The following is an 18,526-nucleotide window of genomic DNA, read 5'->3' as shown; positions in this document are numbered from 1 at the left end:
GATTTATTGTTAAATATTTCAACTCTCACCCCAGTTATGGGATAAAATAAAATAATGCATGCAAAGCATATGTTATAGTGTTTGGCACATAGTAAGCTGCTATAACAACAACAACAACAACAATAAATTATATCATATTAAATTATTACAGTAATCATATTAATTGTTATATTATTATATATTTAATAATTATATAATAATAATTAGTTGTTAAAATATTACATTATTTAAAATAATATTTCACATTATTATTATTTATTGGCTGGGACAGAAGTTGAGAGAAATGGTAGAGAGATTCACAACACTTGGTGCCAACTCTCCCAATCTTCCTCACTCAACAGACTTGTGCCCTGATTTGTCCTGGGGGACTCGTGACCTCCAGACATAGGTCATTTTCTCCAGATATCTGAGGAACAGGAAGGAAAAGCATAGGGAGACAGAAAATGTATAATCCTTCCTCTCTCTTTTTTTCTGGCTTTCCAGGGTCTCCAGTCTGTAGATCATTCGGTAAGCGTTTATTGGGTCTTACTATGCACCAGGCTCTGTATTAAGTGATGAGGTTACACTGGGAAATAAGAAATTATGCATGTGAAGCCAAGCTGCTCAATGGGATGTGTCTGACTTGCAGAATTTCCTAGTTAGCCTGGGCTTGTCTTGAACTAGGACAGAGTCCAAGGAGCTGACCAGCTGGTAGCCCGAAGTTCTGGATCGTGGTCTCAACTCTGCAACAAACTCCCACTGTGACCTGGGATACTTCTCCTTCCCAGGTCTCTTCTCAGCAGATGGCATCTTGGCCCACTGGGATGCTTTCTGTTTCAGCCCTTGCAGCAGCTAAAGATCTTTCTAGAGTGTCTGAGCCCACCAACCAGCCTTGGATGCTGGTGACCAAAACTGAGTCTGGCTTTAAGGAGTGAAGCCAGGGTATTGGTCTAACTGTCTAAGACTTTTACCTGTAGTCAAGGGAGCCATTGAAGGATTAAAGGAGTCGGCCAGTCAGATTTTTGTTTTAGAAAGGGCACTCTGAAGGCCAGTGCAGAGAACGTGCTGGGCAGGGATCCAGGCTGGAGGACTGAGATGAAACCCAGCTGAGAGAAAGAGATGCTAAGTGTCTGGACTGGATAGTGGCAGTGGGATTGCAGAGGGAAAGATGGATGTGAGAGGCATTTTGGAGGTGATGGCAATGGGACCTGGGGACATATAGGATATAGGGGGATGACAAAAGGAGCTGAGGGTATTTTCCCAAGTTTCTGACTGGTATGACTGCACTGATCTTACAGACGTCACCAATTACTCTGTGTGTGTGTGTGTGCACGCGCGCGTGTGCACGCACATCTGTATCCATATATCCATATAATTAAATTAAGCCCAACATGAGATTTTTTGCCCTCATGATTTGCCTTTCCCCCCTGAGAATCAAGGACAGAACACATTTCAGTAAATTGAGGACTCATATTAGTTAAGTTCTGGCTAGCTATGGTTTTGCTGTGCGTGAGAAAACTTACTGCTGCTGAAGAATGAGTGAGATTCAGTTTCTCCCATATGTTCCTTCTCTGAGCCTCAGTTTCCCCCTCTGTGAGATGGAGATAGTGGTTCCTACCCGATACTTCTCACAGAGTCATCATGAGGCTCAAAGAGAGAATGAGTGTTAAGATATATTGTAAGGTTCAGCCCCAAAGTTGAATTCTATATTTTTGGCCCACATGAAGGCACAGAGGCCAGGCTCATCATGGTACATAATGATGTTGCCTTTTGTTCTCCCTCACATGAGGTTTCTGGTTCCTATCCCTGAGAGTTAGGCAATTTTCTCCCAGGAGAAAAATGTTTTATCCTCAGGAAATCCAGGGGAAGGATGATGGGGGCACAGGGGTTCAATGAGCCTGAGTTTCCAACCCAAGGTCCTGGTTGTGGAACAGCATCCCTGGCACACTTCACTGGTTTATAGACAGCTTGTTCCAATTGCCCTCAGCCTCCTTGCATGGTTCAACCAGGCTGAACACTCTTTAACATTAAAAAAAAGAGATCATTCATTGGCCATCTATAAAAAATGAAAAGTTAAAAATGGCAGCACATTTTCCCTCTCTTGGCCCCAAGGTAGAATATTCTCACATCTTTGGGATTCTTCTTCTCAGGAAGAATGTGGCTTACAAAGTAGGTAATTTTATTCCTGTTTTATAGGTGAGGAAAAGGAGGCCTAGGAAGTGAGCTAACAGTCCACGGTCACATAGCAAATAAAGCTATGAGAGAGTTAGGACTCAAGCAGAATCTGCTGTCTCTAAACTTTCTATGCTTCCATGTGGTTTCTTTCCCTTCAAGACCATCTGGCCCAAACACCGTTATACGTTATGCAGAAACTGAGGCCAACCTGGGGAGACAATGAGACCTACAAAGGCCCTTTGGTGATACGTAGGGGTTTAATAAAAATGGTTATCTGCCAAATACCTGACAGCTATTGGATAGTGTCTGAGAATGTCCTAGAAAAGTACCCATATATAGGAGGTTCAAAGTGTATGCAGGCCTTTGGCCAAAGTCAAGAAACCAGTATTGAATGTAGACACAAGTTCTCATGAAGGCTCATTCGTGGTGTCCCGAAGAAGAACAAGCAGACTGGAGAACAAGAGGCTGGGTCAGATAAATTGGTGCCAGGAAAAGGAATAATACTGACAGTATCAAGATTGCTCCTATTCCCTAATTACCGACAGAGCACGTGACATCTCTTCGGTGAGGCCATCCTCTTCCTGTTCTCCATGAAGAAACTGAGGTTAAGTTGAGAAAGAGCTAAAAGTCAGTAAGAAGCTAAAAGAGTGAATGAAATGCTGGCTTTTGTGGGGAGAAGCAACAGAGGGTAGGCATGTGGGACAGTGACAGGTGACTGCGGGCGTCAAGTATGGTGAAGTACTTCTCAGGATGTTTGCTTGCATAGCTCGGACCTGAGTCTCAGTCCTGTGTATGGAGAGCCATCCAGAAATGCAGTTAACATTTATTATGCATCTACCACATGTTAGTCCTTCTGTGTGATGCTTTTCATGCCAAAATATCATTCAATCCTTGCAGCAAGCTTGTTAAAAGGAGACAATTCTTCTCATTTTGTATTCGAGGAAGTAGTCTCAAAGGGGTAAGAGTTAAATGGCTTGTTCAAGGTCATTTAGTCAGTAAATTATAGAGCCAGGATTTAGAACTCAGTGTTCCTTCTAACACACCAAGCTTGAGATGGGATGGGGGGTACTCCTGGCCTGGGAAAGACTGAGGGTAAAATTAGAGTGGAAAAATAAATTTGATGTCTTCAACAGGAAATTAGGTTTTCTCACTGTAATTTGCCAAATTTCATAGAGTTTGTACACCAATATTTATCTCTAAACACCTGGCTGTCTTACGAAGGAGAAGGGGATACTAAGGGGAAGCAGAATTCAGCTAGCCCAATGCTTTCATTTCATAGCTAAGGAAGCTGAGATGGGTAATTACTGGTGGGGCAGAGGCAGACCCTGGACCAGATGTGGAAGACTTTTTCTCTTCAAAAATTTCCTGGGAGTGCTGGCAGTGGACAAGAGCAGGTAAAATGGGCTGTCATGTTGAGGGGGACCATGGTGTTTCATCATAACTGGACACCACCACTACCCCAAACCCATCAGTAACTCTCACCTTGGGGCATAGCTTAGCTAGTCTTCTGTCTGAATTGGTGCCTTTCTTCTTTATTTAGAATTAGAACATAATGCAAGAGCCTAACCAGTCCTCTGTGACTGAATTCATCCTTCTGGGCTTCTCCTTCAGCCCTAGGACCACTCCTCTGTTCTTCTCAGCCTTCCTGATGACCTACCTGCTGATTATTCTGGGTAATAGTTTGATCACCATCCTCATCTGCCTGGACTCACCTCTCCACACACCAATGTACTTCTTTATTGGCATCCTTTCCATGTTGGATCTGGGCTACGCCACTATAACTGTGCCCCAGATGTTGGTACATCTGGCCAGCCAGAAGACCACCATCTCTTTTGCCAGCTGTGTGGCCCAAATCTATGTTTTCTTGGTGCTAGGCAACACCGAGTCCTGGCTCTTTGCCATCATGTCTATAGACAGGTACGTGGCCATCTGCCATCGACTCAGGTACAAGGTCATGATCAGCCCATGGCTATGTGGGATAATGGTCATTTTCTGTGGACTCTGGGGTGTCATCTCTGCTCTTGTCTACACTGTCTTTGCCATGCGTCTGCCCTACTGTGGCCCTAACAAGATCAACCACTTCTTCTGTGAAGTCCCTGCAGTCTTAAAGCTGGCTCGTGCAGACACATCAGTCAATGACCGGGTAAACTTCATTCTTGGCTTTAGTGTCATCCTGGTCCCACTTGCCCTCATCCTTGTCATTTATGTCAACATCTTCATTGCCATCTTGAGGATCTGTTCAGCCCAGGGGCAGCTCAAGGCCTTCTCCACCTGTGCCTCTCACATTACTGTGGTCACCACATTCTGTGTGCCAGCCATGGTTATGTAAATGAAGCCTGGCTCCGAGGTCTCACCAGAAGAGGACAAGAAGTTGGCCCTGTTCTACAATGTCATCTCTGCTTTCCTCAACCCCATCATGTACAGCCTCCGGAACAAGGATGTTAAAAGGGCTTTCCTCAAGGCAACAGGTTGGGGCAGGGCCCCAGAATGAGTCCTTGGAAGGACAGCTGGGGGACAGAGAAACAAGACTTATGATGCACGGTCAATGCCCTACGTATTCATTCACATGACCTAGCAGCACCAGGACACACTCCCCCTCAGCCCCGAATCTCAACTCTACACAGGCCCTTGGATGACAGCCCATGATTTGGCTGACAGACTGGTCCCATGAAATGGCTTCCAGGCACATCAGTCATTTAGTTCCCTTTTGTTCCAGAGTCTCAGTGGTTAACAAAAGAAGGTATATCTGATCCATTAAAATATTTTATTGAGACAAAGGAAATGGGCTTTGGGGTATGCCCTGTGGCTGAATGTTGAGAAGGTTCATTACCCTCTGGAAACCACACACATGGTATCAGGTTAGCTGGAAGGAAGGGCAAGGGCAGTGACATCAGAGGATTCCTGGCCCAGGGAGGAGGACGAGTAAACATCATTGCAGTGACTGACAGGGCGTTGTGTGTTGCTTCAGATATTCAGATTGGAGACAAGTTGGGATGGCTCTAAGCCAGGTGCCACCTGGCCTCACTAACCTTCCCAGACTCATCTCAGGTCACTCTGTTCCTCCTCCTCTCACTCCAAGTAAACTGGACTTCTGTCTTTGCCTTGATGTGCCATACTCTTTCCCATTTCAGGGCTTCCAAATGTGCTATTCCTTCTCTCCTCACTCTTAACCCCACCCCACTTCCATTCTACCCTGTTATGCCATTCACTCCTGTTCATCCATCAGGTCTTGGCTTAAACTGCAGTTCCTCAAAGAAGCCTTTTCTTGAGCCCCCAGAGTGAGTTAGCTTTCCAAAGCACCCCGTAACTCTCTCTCATAATAATAAAGGCATGCAGTTCAGCATCTGAGTTCTCTGCAAGATAGCAAGTTCCAAGAGGCCGCGACCATGATTGTCCAATTGACTGCTGTGTCCCTAGGATCTAGCCCCATACTACCCACATACTGGGCGCTTCAACAGATATTTTATGAGTGAAGAAATGAACTCTCCATAGGAAAAGCCAGAGAGGGAAGATGAAGCCAGTGAGCAGGGGAGATGATGAATTAGGACTAGCAAAATGTGGAAATGGTGGCAGGTACAAAAAGAGGAGGAGATAAAAAGGATGAAATGTTGTTGTTCGGCTATAATCATACAGAAAAAAATGTTTGCTTTTGCTATTAATAAACATTAATTGAATCACTGGAATATCATTTTCACCTATCAAACTAGCAATGTTTAGAAAAATGGTGATACTCAATGCTGGGAAAGATGCAGTGAGACTAACACCCACATTCACTGCTGAAAAGAATATCATTGGTTCTACCTTTCTAGAGCAGTGCCTTCCACATAGTCGACATTCAATATATTTGTTAAATGAAGAGTAATAATGCTAATAATTATGGCTCTACTTAATGAACATTTATGTGTCAATACAGTTTTAAGAATTTTACATATATTAGTTCATTTAATAAAAATATCAACAAATGGAAAGCATGTAACAATAGGTATCATGAACCTTTAAAATGTTTATATACTTGGGTCCAGAAATTTCAGTTCAGAGACTCTGTCCTAAGAACAAAATCAGGAACACAGACCATGTTTTATACAAATATGTTCATCAAAGAATTACTGGAAACAGCTGTAAATATGACATAACTTTATGAAATACTATGCAAACATTACTACGTATCATGTTTTGAAGTAATATTTCATTACATTGAAAAGTATGATATAATTGTTATGTCGAAAAATATCAAGATGTAAAATTCTATATAAGAAGTTAATCCAAGTTTTATAAAAATATGCATACATTCATTTTTAAAAGCCTGGAAGGATATATATTAACGTGTTAATCCTGGATATCACTGAGTAGTGAGATAATAAGTAACTTTTATTTTTGTTCATACTTGACTTTCTAAAATTTCTACAATCAGCATATATTGTCTTTATAGCAGAAAGAAGTAAAGATTACTTGAAAGGTATTTGATGTCCTGTCAGAGAAAAGCAAGTTAGCCACAATGTTGGCATCATCCATTCATTCATCAAACATTCTTTGATGCCCACTGTATGGCAGGTCTGATGCTAGGTCCTGTGGATGCAGGATGAATAATATAAGTCCCAGTCTAGTGGGAAAGAGACAAGTACTAAGACAAGGATGCTATAAGGTACGTGAAAATTGACTTTAGTGGAGCTATTTTAAAATGGAATCGGAGCTGCCTTTCCAGAGAAACTGCCTTGCTGTCTTGAACCTTTGGACTGGGCCAAAATGGCAATTGTCTTACAAGCAATTGTTTGAGAAGTCAGCAGAACAGACATCCTAATCACAAAGACTGAGGACTGTGGACTTTCTGAGGATGGAATCCATAGTCAATCAATGCTTAGCCAAGACCAGCTCTCTGCCTCCAACTCCAATTGCAATTCTTTGTAATACAACCTCCCTTCTTTGCCTGTAAAAGCCCCTGACTTGTACTCCCTAGTGGAACATGTTTTGGGTGTCTATCTGAATCTGTGCTCCCTGAATTGCAATTTTGTGATCCCAGATAAACGCTTTGTCTCTTAAACTGATGTCTGTTTTTGTAGGTTGACAGGTGCTAAGTGTGCTGCTGGAAACATGCCCGGAGCTCTGAAGCAGTGATGAGGAGGTTGGCCAGGCTTCATAGACGAGGCCATATGTCTGCTGGGTGCTGGAAGCATGAGTAGAAGTGTGATCATCGGAGCAAAGGGCAGGGAATGGGGTGTGGGGGACGACAGGATGTGGTAAGCCTCGACACATGAAGGTTATGGAGAATGGGCAGGATGGCTTGAACATAGGAGCAGGCAGGGGACAGCAGATGTGACAGGTAGGGTCTGGCATGCCGTGTTCAAGAACTTAGGGTTTTTTTCCCTTCTAGACAAGTATTTTCCAAGGACTGTTACCTGGAACTCTAGTCTGACGAAACATTGTGTGATGAAAAGATTTCTTGCCCAAATTGGCTTAGAACCACTGCTCTTCTCTTTACGCTTCACAGTGCACAATAGTATAGTAAAGACTCTGAGAAGTCCAGTAGTAATAAGCAAATAGATAAATGAAGAATTAAAAAACAAGGAAAATACCCATGCTAACTCTATTTAACACAACATTTACCAAACTTGTTGGATCACAGAACCCTTTCTTCCTAGAACATTTATTAGCCAAAGAAACTAGTATTTTCTGAAAATTTACTTTGAGAAATGCTGTGGTATGCGTGGATGGATTTGAGGGGGGAAGTACAGAAAAATATGAAATGACTAAATTACATCTCAAATGTCACCCCTCGGGGTTAACCATTGTTAATAACTTTGTGCATTGCTTTATGTCTCCACGCATCATTTGACATAATTGAGATCATCTATAAATACTGTTCTACCGCTTTTCACCATGAGCTATATGTCTCTTACACACTTATATTTTCCATAATTTTATTTCACTGTGCTGCAGTTTGTATATTTTCTTTTGATCTGATTTCCAGGTTACTAATTTTTCTATTCAGATGTGTCTAATCTACTGTGAAACCCAAAAATGAATTCTTAACTTCAATTATCATATTTTTAGTTCTAAAATTTCATTTTATTTTATTTTTTTAGTTTTCAAGTCTCTGCTGAAATTCTCCATTTTATTATTTAATCACAGTTATTTGCAAGTCTATATCTGATAGCTCTAACACCTACATTTCCTATAGGTCCATTTCTATTGCCTCTGTTTTCCTGTTAATTTTGAGTAAATTCTTAACTTTTTGTCTGCCTGGTAATTTTTGGTTGAAGCCCAGGTACTGAGGCTCTGGATGAGGCTACATTCCTTCAGAATGGATTTACATTTGCTTCTGGCAGGCAGTGTGGGCAGTGGAAAATACTTTCAGCTCTCAGGGACTGAGCTAACTCAAAGCTGGGCTTCCATCTTTGTATTTATTGGTATATTTCTGATCGACTCTTACAGTACCCTGGGAGTCCCCAGGGGAGACTGTGATGAAGTCTGTGATGTTTGCCAAGGCCCTCCTCCTCAGACTGCCTTAAGTCCAATTTTTGTCCTTCCATTCTCTGAGCTCAGCTTCTCAGTCTCTCAGTGTGGCCTACTTTTTCCACAGAATATCATGATCATTTCCCCATGACGTGAATATTTCTGAAAATGATTGCATTAAGAGTGGATAACCAAGCATCATCCTCCTATTTTTTCTGTTTGTTTTTTTTTTTTTCCTAAGTACTGTTATAATGATCATCCTATGCATAAATCTATCTGAATTTTTTTTCCCAGATAGTGTCTTAGTCAGTTTGGGCTGCTATAACAAAATAACATGGAATGGGTGGCTTAAACAACAGAAACTTATTTCTCACAGTTTGGGAGCTGGGAATCCAAGATCAAGGCACCAGAGTATCTGTGTCTGGTGAGGGCACTCTTCCTGGTTCATAGACAGCGGCCATCTTTTTGTTGTATCCTCACATGGCAGAGATAGAGAGGGAGAGAGAGAAAAAGAGAGAATCGCCTCTTTCCTGTCTCTTCTTAGAAGGTCACTAATCCCATTCATGAGCACTCCACCCTCATGACCTAATTACCTTCCAAGGCTCCACTTCCAAATAGCATCACATTGGGGATTTAGGCTTCAACATATGAATTTTGGTGGAAGACAAACACGTGGTCCATAGCAGATAGAGTCTTAGAAGAACATTTTCATTGTCTCTGTACCTAGGGCCAAATTTCTTCCATAAAGGGACTGTAACATAAAAAAGTGATCCATTCTGCATTTTAAAAGGCCATTCTGAGGCACGTGGAGAGTAGAGAGAGACCAGTTAACAGACCGTTTTTATAGTCCAAACGAGAGGTTATGGTAGCCTGGAAAAGGGCAGTTTTAGTAGGGTTAGAGAAGAAAACAGACTTCATAGATAAGCCAGTGGTAGAGTGGGCTAGAATTGGCTGGATTTAATTCAGCAGGAGACCCGTTTTCTATTCAGAACTCTGGGGAATATTCACATCAGGTTTTCCTAGTTCAGTGGAGAATTTAACAAACTTTGACTATCTCCCTAGAAAGTCTTTGCCAAGAGCACCTGAGAGCAACCTTCTAGGAGTGCTGTTCTGGGAGCCTCAGGTATGGACTTAGGTCTCTCAGCACAGGAAGTCCCTGCAGCACTGGCACCCCAGGCCCAGGGAGCTCCCACTGTGCCCTGCTCATGGTCCCAGTGCTCAGCAGCCATCTTCCAGGGCTTTCCAAGTCTTTCATAGTAATAATTATGATGGTTATAATAATGATAGCTAACGTTTATGGAGCTCTGATTATGTGCCATGCTCTGTGCTAAGAGCTTTATTACAGTAACTCAAAACTCGCTAAATTCTCACAACAGCTTTATAAAGGAGATTCTATTATTAGTATTATGAGGAAACTGAGATTCAGAGCAACAAAGGACTTATTTAAGATCACACAGGAAGTACATGGAAATTATTTGTAGGGATTCTTTATTATTCTAGATACAAGTCTTTTGTTATATTTTTGTATTTTTGAACATTTTATCCCAGACAGGGACTTGCCTTTTCTTTTTTTTTCTAATAAAACTTTTTTTTGGTTTTACTCTTTTAATTTTTTTTTATTATTTGCAGTAACATTGGTTTATAACATTACATAAATTTTAGGTGTACATCATTATATTTTGATTTCTGTATAGATTACATCATGTTCACCACCCAAAGACTAATTACAATCCATTACCACATACATGTGCCTAATCATCCCTTTCGCCCTCCTCCCTCCAGCTCCCCTGTGGTAACCCCTCCCCCCTTCCCCTCTGGTAACCACCAATCCAATCTCTGTCTCTATGTGATTGTTTGTTGTTGCTTTTATCTTCTACTTATGAATGAGATCATACGGTATTTGACTTTCTCCCTCTGACTTATTTCACTTAACATAATATCTTCAAGGTCCATCCATGTTGTCACAAATAGCTGGATTTCATCATTTCTTATGGCTGAGTAGTATTCCATTGTGTATATATACCACATCCTCTTTATCCATTCGTCCCTTGATGGGCACTTAGGTTGCTTCCAAGTCTTGGCTATTGTGAATAATGCTGCAATGAACACAGGGGTACATGTATCAATATGTATTTGTGTTTTCACGGTCTTTGGATAAATACCCAGCAGTGGAATAGCTGGATTATATGGTAGTTCTATTCTTAATTTTTTGAGGAATCTCCATACTGTTTTCCATAGTGGCTGCACCAGTTTGTGCTCCCACCAGCGCTGTATGCGAGTTCTCTTCTCTCCACATCCTCTCTAACACTTATTGTTTCCTGTGTTGTTAATTATAGCCATTCTGACAGGAGTGAGGTGATATCTCATTGTAGTTTTGATTTGCTTTTCCCTGATGATTAGTGATGTTGACGATCTTTTCATGTGCCTGTGGCCATCTGTATATCTTCTTTGGAGAAATGTCTGTTCAGGTCTTTTGCCCATTTTTTAATTGCATTGTTAGTTTTTCTGTTGTTGAGATGCATGAGTTCTTTATGTATTCAGCTCTATTTGATGCTTCTTGCTTAAAATTTTACCTTCTCCTTGGCTCCCTGGCAAACGTTACAGCACTAGATGAATAGTTCCTTAGTAGAGGCCAACCTAAACCTGGGCAGGTAATCTGAGGTCCCCTCTTAGACAGGACAGAGATATAAACAGCTCTGAAAAATGAATTGTCTAGGTGTAAATAAAAGTTACTCACCACAGAACAACTGAAGCCCTTGGGGTCACAGTGAATGGGGATTTCCAGATTGATGTCCAACATCAGAGGAAAAAGGAATATGTATGATGGGGGCAAGGAGAGGTAAGGTGGAGGGAAATTCTCAAGTCCTATGCCATTAAGCAAAGTTAATTCCAAATCCGTTTGAATACTGGGATTCAGTACTGTAAATCTTAGTCCTCTATATGTTAAAATTAATGAAGATATGTCTGTTTCCATCCGCTTGACTGACATCTCAACTTAATATCTCAGAGGCAGCTCAAACTTAACATGTCCAAAAGGAAGCTCATCACCATTCACTTCAAGCTGGTTCCCCTCAAGAGTTTCCCATTTCAACATATAGTATCACCGTCCACCCAATAGCCAAAAGCAATAATGCCCCACATCCAATTAGTCCACTAACACCCATTAATTTTCTTCAATCTGTCCCTTTCTTTCCATGCCCACTATACATGGCCAGTGAGGCCAAATAATATCTCACTTGGACTCTTTTAATAGATTCCAAATGGCCTTCCTCCTTCCAGTCTTATTAGCCAAACTGGCTATCAATCTTTCAAAAAGACTAATTTGACCACCCAATAGTATATTGGCAAATATTTAACAATCAGCTCTCTGGGGAAAATAAAAAGCTCTGACATGTTGTATTTGCCAATTTCTTTGGCATAAATACTTCCCACTATGACCAATTTCAAGTTACCAATGTGATATCACTGAACACAGAGTTGGAAAGAGATGAGCACAACTGGCTCTCATGACCCACTCTGAGTCAGCTCCAGAATGCCACTAAACCATATCACTCTCTTGAACAATAAAATTCAATGGATGTTTGATGCCCTCAGGGTATATTATAAACTCTTCAGGCTGGCCTACAAGACCTTCCATGAGCTGATCCTGAATTTCTTCAGCCTCATCTCCCATCATTTTCTGACCGCACTCCTATTCAACACCCACTTTGCTCAAGTACTTACTTTGTGCTTTAGTCATTGAAGACAAATATGGGAAGAGATTTTCCTGGGTCCCAGAAAGGAGAGCTAAAATTGGGCAGCGCAGGCATAGAAATGAGAAGAGGCCAAAGGCAGGTGTGCAACCAGCTTACTCTTCAGTGGGTTACACCAATAACTGGAGAAGTGAGATGACATTACATAGTGTGTAATATGTATTACAGGATACCACTCCTAGGCCTAGTTCTGCTTGTGTGACTTTCCATAGTTAATTCTGGACACTGGGCCTCAGTTTCCCCACTTCTAAAATGTGACTTTGTGTTATGAGAGGTTCGGGGATTCGATCGGAGACGTAAAAGACACTTTCCACTCCAAACAAATGGACTGAAGGTATGTTTTATTATATAGAGGATAGTAAAGGCGACAGTCTGCAAACAGATCAAATAGGTCAAATATTAAGAGGGAAAAAACATCAGCCTGACTGGAAAGGGAAAACACCCACATCGGCTGAAGAGAAATGACACAAATCAACCAGAAAGAGAAACACCAGGTTAACTGAAAAGAGAACACATCAAATCAGTTACTTCATATCAAATCAATTACTTGACATCAAATCAGTTACTCACAACATCCACGCCCCACTGCCGGGAGAGCCCTGTCAATCGACGCGGCTGGGCAAGGATCACACGTCCTGGGCAAGATGTCCCTTCCACAGGTGGAACTCTCACCGGGTCTCAGTTTCCAGCAGTTTTTATACCATCAGTAATTTTCAGAGTAAGCAATTACAGAGTTTGCAGAGCAAGCATTTAGTGTTTCCATGCACAAAATGGTTATCAGTGGCGTACGTGCACTGAGCCCCCTGGCTAACGTCCCAGCCCAGTAGTTGTGTACGTGCATTGTTCTCTTTGGTTATCGTCCCAGCCCGGCACAGATGGCCAGTCTATCCCGTGCTATGACGCTCCAAGAGCCTTGAAATGTTACAACTTGCAACTCCCTCCATGAGAGAAGGGCCAGTTCCCACCACGCAGAAAGCAGCTTTTATATTTCTTTTTGTGCTGGTGGCTGTAGGTCAACGGAGCGGCCAAACATGGCTGTACTCATGTCAAGACACTTTGGGAAGGCAATACCTAAAAGCTTTCCAGTTCTTTATTCTTTTTCTATGGAGAACCTAAATAAAGTTCAAATAAGACCAGCAGAGTAGCTAAAACTTGGGTCCTGGTGTTGGCCTCCTAGCTACAATCCCTAGGGGCCCCCAAATGGAGGCCTGAGTTGAAGGACCAATTTCCACATTCCTCCTGTAGTTATAGTTCCTCAAAATATTAGGTTTTGGGGAGGCACATACAGCTCTCCCTTCTATCCTGATTGCCCCCTCCTTGCTGAACCTTCTCCTGAGTAATAGGATCACTTAGGACTAGAAGGCTCCCGAGGGATCTATTTAGCTGCACCCTTAGGGACTCCCTAATTCCTGATACCTATGGGCCTCATTAATATACCAAACAGGTATCCCCCAGGGAGCTTCTGAGATGTGGAAGCTTCTGGAGAGTGGCTGAAATAGGACCCTCTTATAGACCAGTACATGGATGCTGGAACTGCCCAAGGCAGTTGTGGGGCATGGATGTGGAGGAGGGGTGTATACTGGACCTGGGATCAGGGTGAGAGGATAGGTAAGGGGCATGAAGGACAAGACCAAGAGCCTGAGAAGGCTACTCCCACCAGTTCGCTGTCAGCCCTAGCTCTGGCACAGTGTCACCTGTGGATGGGGCAGAAGCAGCAGAGCCTGGTGAAGAGAGGTCCCTGGAGAAAGACAGATCTGTGTTGTGTCCTTTAATACTGTGCAACATCAGGCAAGTTACTCTCTCTGAGTCCCAATTTCCTTTTTTCTAAAAATTTAGAATTTTTGAAAATGACTTGTGAGGATAAAGTAATATAGCAATAATAGCTACTTTTTTTCAACACTAACTACTCTGCAAGCACAGTGTTAAGCAACTTTACATGTACTATTTCAATTAATCATCAGGACGATCTTTTGAGATAAGTACTATTATTATCACTGGTTTCTAGAAGAGGCTGTAGACACCCAAGTTTAGATAACTTTCCCAAGGTTACTCTGCTAATTAGCGACAGATTCTAGTGCCCTTGTTTTTCACCATTATCTAATTTTTAATGAAAGTAACTGGTCTATGGTAACTGCTCAATGGGTTTTATCCCTGCCTCATCACCCACATTAACGCCATTTCGAGCAGCACAGACTAAGACTGGAAGAGAAGCACATTTAATGAAAATAATATAAGGACTGTCCGTGTGTTCTTGATTTCATTTCTCCTGCTTTCTGTTTAACTTTGTTCATGTCACTTAACAAATTGCCAAGGAGAGGATTTTGGTTGTGTTGTTAGTGGATAACCTGGGTAGTAATCTTTAGGGAAGAAGATCTCGATAGTAGTTTTGAAAGAGAAAGTGATAGGGAAACCATTGGACTAGGAGTCCATTCTTGCAACAAATTCACTCATACCATTGGCATAACTTCATAAAGTCATTAATCTGATATTTATTAGCCCGTAGCCATACTCTGTGCTAAGAATTGGAGATAGCAAGGTAAGACATGGTTCTCCATCTTTAAGGAATTCCACAAACCAGTGTGTATATCAGCATAGGTATGGGGAGTAATTGAAGCACATTAAAGGTGTTATCAGAGCTCAGAGGAAGGAGAAGTATGGTGGGAATCACAGAAGACTCCCATGATTAGGATTTTACCAAAAGGAGAAAACAGAAAAGGGCATTTCAACTAGGGAGTAATTTAATAATAGTAGCAATAATAACAACTGATGCTTATTGCTATAGTGTTACATATATCTAAAATATCATTTAATCTTCACAAAAAAACCTTCAAAGTATATGTTATTCTTCCAGTTTTACAGAGTATGAAATGTAGGTTTAGTGAGGTTAATGACTCTCTGGGTTTTGCTGTTGGTAAGTGGCAGAGCTGGACTCAAATCTAATTTTCTTTGACCTCAGAGACCCTACTGCCTCCTTGATACATACTGCCTCATGGAGAAAAGCTTTGTGAAAGGATCTGATCTATTTGGCAGATGGCAAATGAGTTGGAGTTGGTTTGTGTTCATGTGGAGTCAGGCTTTCCTGTAAAGAGCCAGATAGCAAATATTTTAGGCTTTATGGGACATATACAGTCTCTATCAGAGCTTCTCAACTTATTGTAGGGCAAAAGCAGCCACAAACATAAATGAATGATTTTTTTCAACCATCTTAAAATGCAAAACCATTCCTAGCTAGTGAACCATATGAAAGCACAAAAGTTGCATGGAAGTACAGGGAATAAAGCTAGAATGCCAAGTCGGTAAAGATCAGATTCCAAAGGGCATTGAGTGCAATGCTAAGGAGTTTAGGCATTAGCTCTTAGATCATGGGAATTTTCTAAGGACTCTGACACAGGGAAATAGCAGGGTCAGCTCTGCCTTTTTGAACAGTCACTCTGACAGTGTGTAGGATGGGTTGGATGGAAGAAAAACTAGAACAGGAAAGATCAGGGAAGAAGCTTTTGTTCTCTTTCAGTGAAAATACTCTTCTGGGTTGTCTCTTGTCCCCACTTTGTCTCGAATCTTGTATAGTCTTCCTGTGATTTAAATACAGTTGCTGCTTAACAACTTTTAAAATAGTCTATATTTCCCTAATTTTATTCTTAGAACATCCTCTCAAAGGAAACAGAAATAAAGAATTTAAAACAGAAAAGCATAACAAGAATTTAAAGCAGGCTTTATAACAGTGTTCTCCCTTTAGCTTCTAGCCTGCCCCTTTTCTCAGACTCTCCCTTCTCCTTCCTGGATGGAGCCTGTGTGAGGCTTGCTCAAGAGGTAGGAGACTAACCCCTCCTGGGTACCAAGCATCGCTCCCAAAAGAGCTCCGTATCTGCAAAAATAAGATAGTAGAAATTTTAAATTATCTTTTTAAATTTCAAATTATAGTTGACTAATACTGTATTCCCACTTCCTTTCAGGCTTCCTTGGTTCTCATTATTACTGTATTACTTTGTTTTGATTCTAAATTCTGTTATGGGTTTGGGTACATAGTGAGAAGTCACCCATAAAATCATGGATTCTCTGAGTCTTGATGTCATTGAGCTTTAGAACCTTAGGGTTGTTGTGGTAAAGGGGACTTTTAAAGTCATACATTCTAACTTTGCATCCAAAGCAGTGATAGTACGCCTGACTAATATAGCCTTACAGCCTATGCTCAAACACTTCTAAAAATGGAGAGCTTGCTGTTTCACACTCTCTCTAACATCAGAATGTTTCATTGTTGGGTAGCATTAATCACCAGAGGTTTTTTTTTGTTTTTTTGTTTTTTGTAAATTGAGCTTAAAGTTTGCCCCCCTGCAACTTTCACCAATAATTTCTAATTTTTTCCTCTAGGAATATACAATACACATTTTCACCATTTTTTCATGATAACCTTTGGAATATTTGGTGAGATCTCTAAAGTTACTCATAAATTTCCAGGCTAAACTTTCTCAATCTCTTCCACTCTTCCTTAAATAACACGGTTTCACAAGTCCTTTATTGTAAGCTCTTTTCTCAGTATAGACAAGCTCTAGTTTGTAATTTTTATTTTAAATTGCAGGCCCAAGAATTGAAAAGAGTGCTCTGGACAGCCCTTGGGCTCTTTGCTTAACTCTGGTAAATATCAGTTTCCTTAGTTTAAGATGCAGTTAATAGTAGGTATTGACTTTATGGCATTGTGGGCTGACTATGGATAATGTATGTAAATGGTCTGGACCAGTCCCTGTTTAAAAATCTGTTGAGAGCTAGGTAAATCCAAGAGAAAGCCCCAGAATAAGGTCAGCACAATGGCTAGCTTCATAGAAAGCAAAGTCCAGCACCAAAGATAGTTTCACCATGAGTAGCACCAGTGACTTGCCTCTCCAGGGCCCCATCCAGACTCAGTCCATTCTTTTATTCAACATTTATAACGCCTACTAAATGCCAAGCACCGTTCTAGAATCTGATGATATACAATAAATCAATAAGATAAAAATTCCTGCATTCTTATGTGGGAAACTAACAATTTAAAAAAGCATATACTACACTAGAAGAAGCTAACTATTATGAGGAAAGATAAAACAGGAGATGAGGATGGGGAGTGTGGGATATTTCAGTTTTAAACAGAATGGTCAGGAAAGACGCAAGTCTTCCCTGAGAGGATGACATTTGAGAAAATATTTGAAGGAGGTGAGGGTGTGAACCATAAAGATATCTTGGGGAAGAGGATTTCTAGCAGTGGGAACAGTAAGTGGAAAAGCGCTGAGGTGGGAGCATGCACGGATGAGAAGCAGCAGAAAGAGGTACTGCTGGAGCGGATAGTGACAGGCAGCAGAGGAGGCCAGAGCAGTGTTGCGGAACTTTGGAGCCCTCGTCAGGACTTTGGCTTTTCTTTTGAGTGCTACAAGAAGCAACTGGAGGGCTTTAATAAGAGGAGTTACATAATCTTTAAATGATCTGACCTACATTTAATAGGATCACTTTAGTTACTGTGCTAAGAACAGACTGTGGGGGAAGAGACTAGAAGCCATGGAACTAGCCAGGGGATATTACAATATTCCTGGCAAGAGAAGATGATGATTTGAGCCAAAGCAGCAATGGCGTAGATGACGAGAAGTGATCTTTTTGGGGATATATATTTTAAAGGTAACCGGCAATATTTGCTGATGTATACATGTGGAGTATAGGACAAAGAGAAAAGTTAGACAGACTGAGTTTTTTGTTTTTTTTTTTAAACCTTAGCCACATCAAAGGATGGAACTGCCATTAACTGAGCTGAAGATGACTGTGAGAGGAACAGGTTTACAGGAGGTTGGAAGTTTGATTTCAGAAAATGTTAATCTTAACATGCCTATTAGATACCCAAATGAAAAGAGATGTTAAGCAGGCAATTGGATAGATGAATTAAGAAAAGATATCTAGGATGGAGGTATACTTCAGATTTATCAGCATATACTAGTATCTAAAGCCTGGGTCATATCCACCATTAGGATGAGGATTCAAATTCAGATCCTGATAACTCCCATACAATTGCCTACTGTGCCAAACATGATTATTAACATCATTTTTCTTATCCATCTGAGCCTGAGTCCTGTCCATGGCTTTGTGTGGAGTTATTTTAACCCAAACTGACAGCTATCAGCCTTTTCACTACCAGTGCAATGCCTCAGATATTA

At 41.2% G+C, this 18,526-nt stretch overlaps 1 pseudogene; it reads left to right on the top strand.

Moving 5' to 3' along the window:
• The first annotated feature begins 3,706 nt into the window (after positions 1-3,706).
• LOC131412385 (olfactory receptor 2D2-like) lies at positions 3,707-4,645 on the top strand (annotated as a pseudogene).
• The last annotated feature ends 13,881 nt before the right edge of the window (positions 4,646-18,526 follow it).

The sequence above is a fragment of the Diceros bicornis genome, chromosome 13 (genome assembly GCF_020826845.1).
Source record: "Diceros bicornis minor isolate mBicDic1 chromosome 13, mDicBic1.mat.cur, whole genome shotgun sequence".
Classification (NCBI taxonomy): Eukaryota; Metazoa; Chordata; class Mammalia; order Perissodactyla; family Rhinocerotidae; genus Diceros; species Diceros bicornis.
This window is presented reverse-complemented; position numbering and strand designations above follow the sequence as displayed.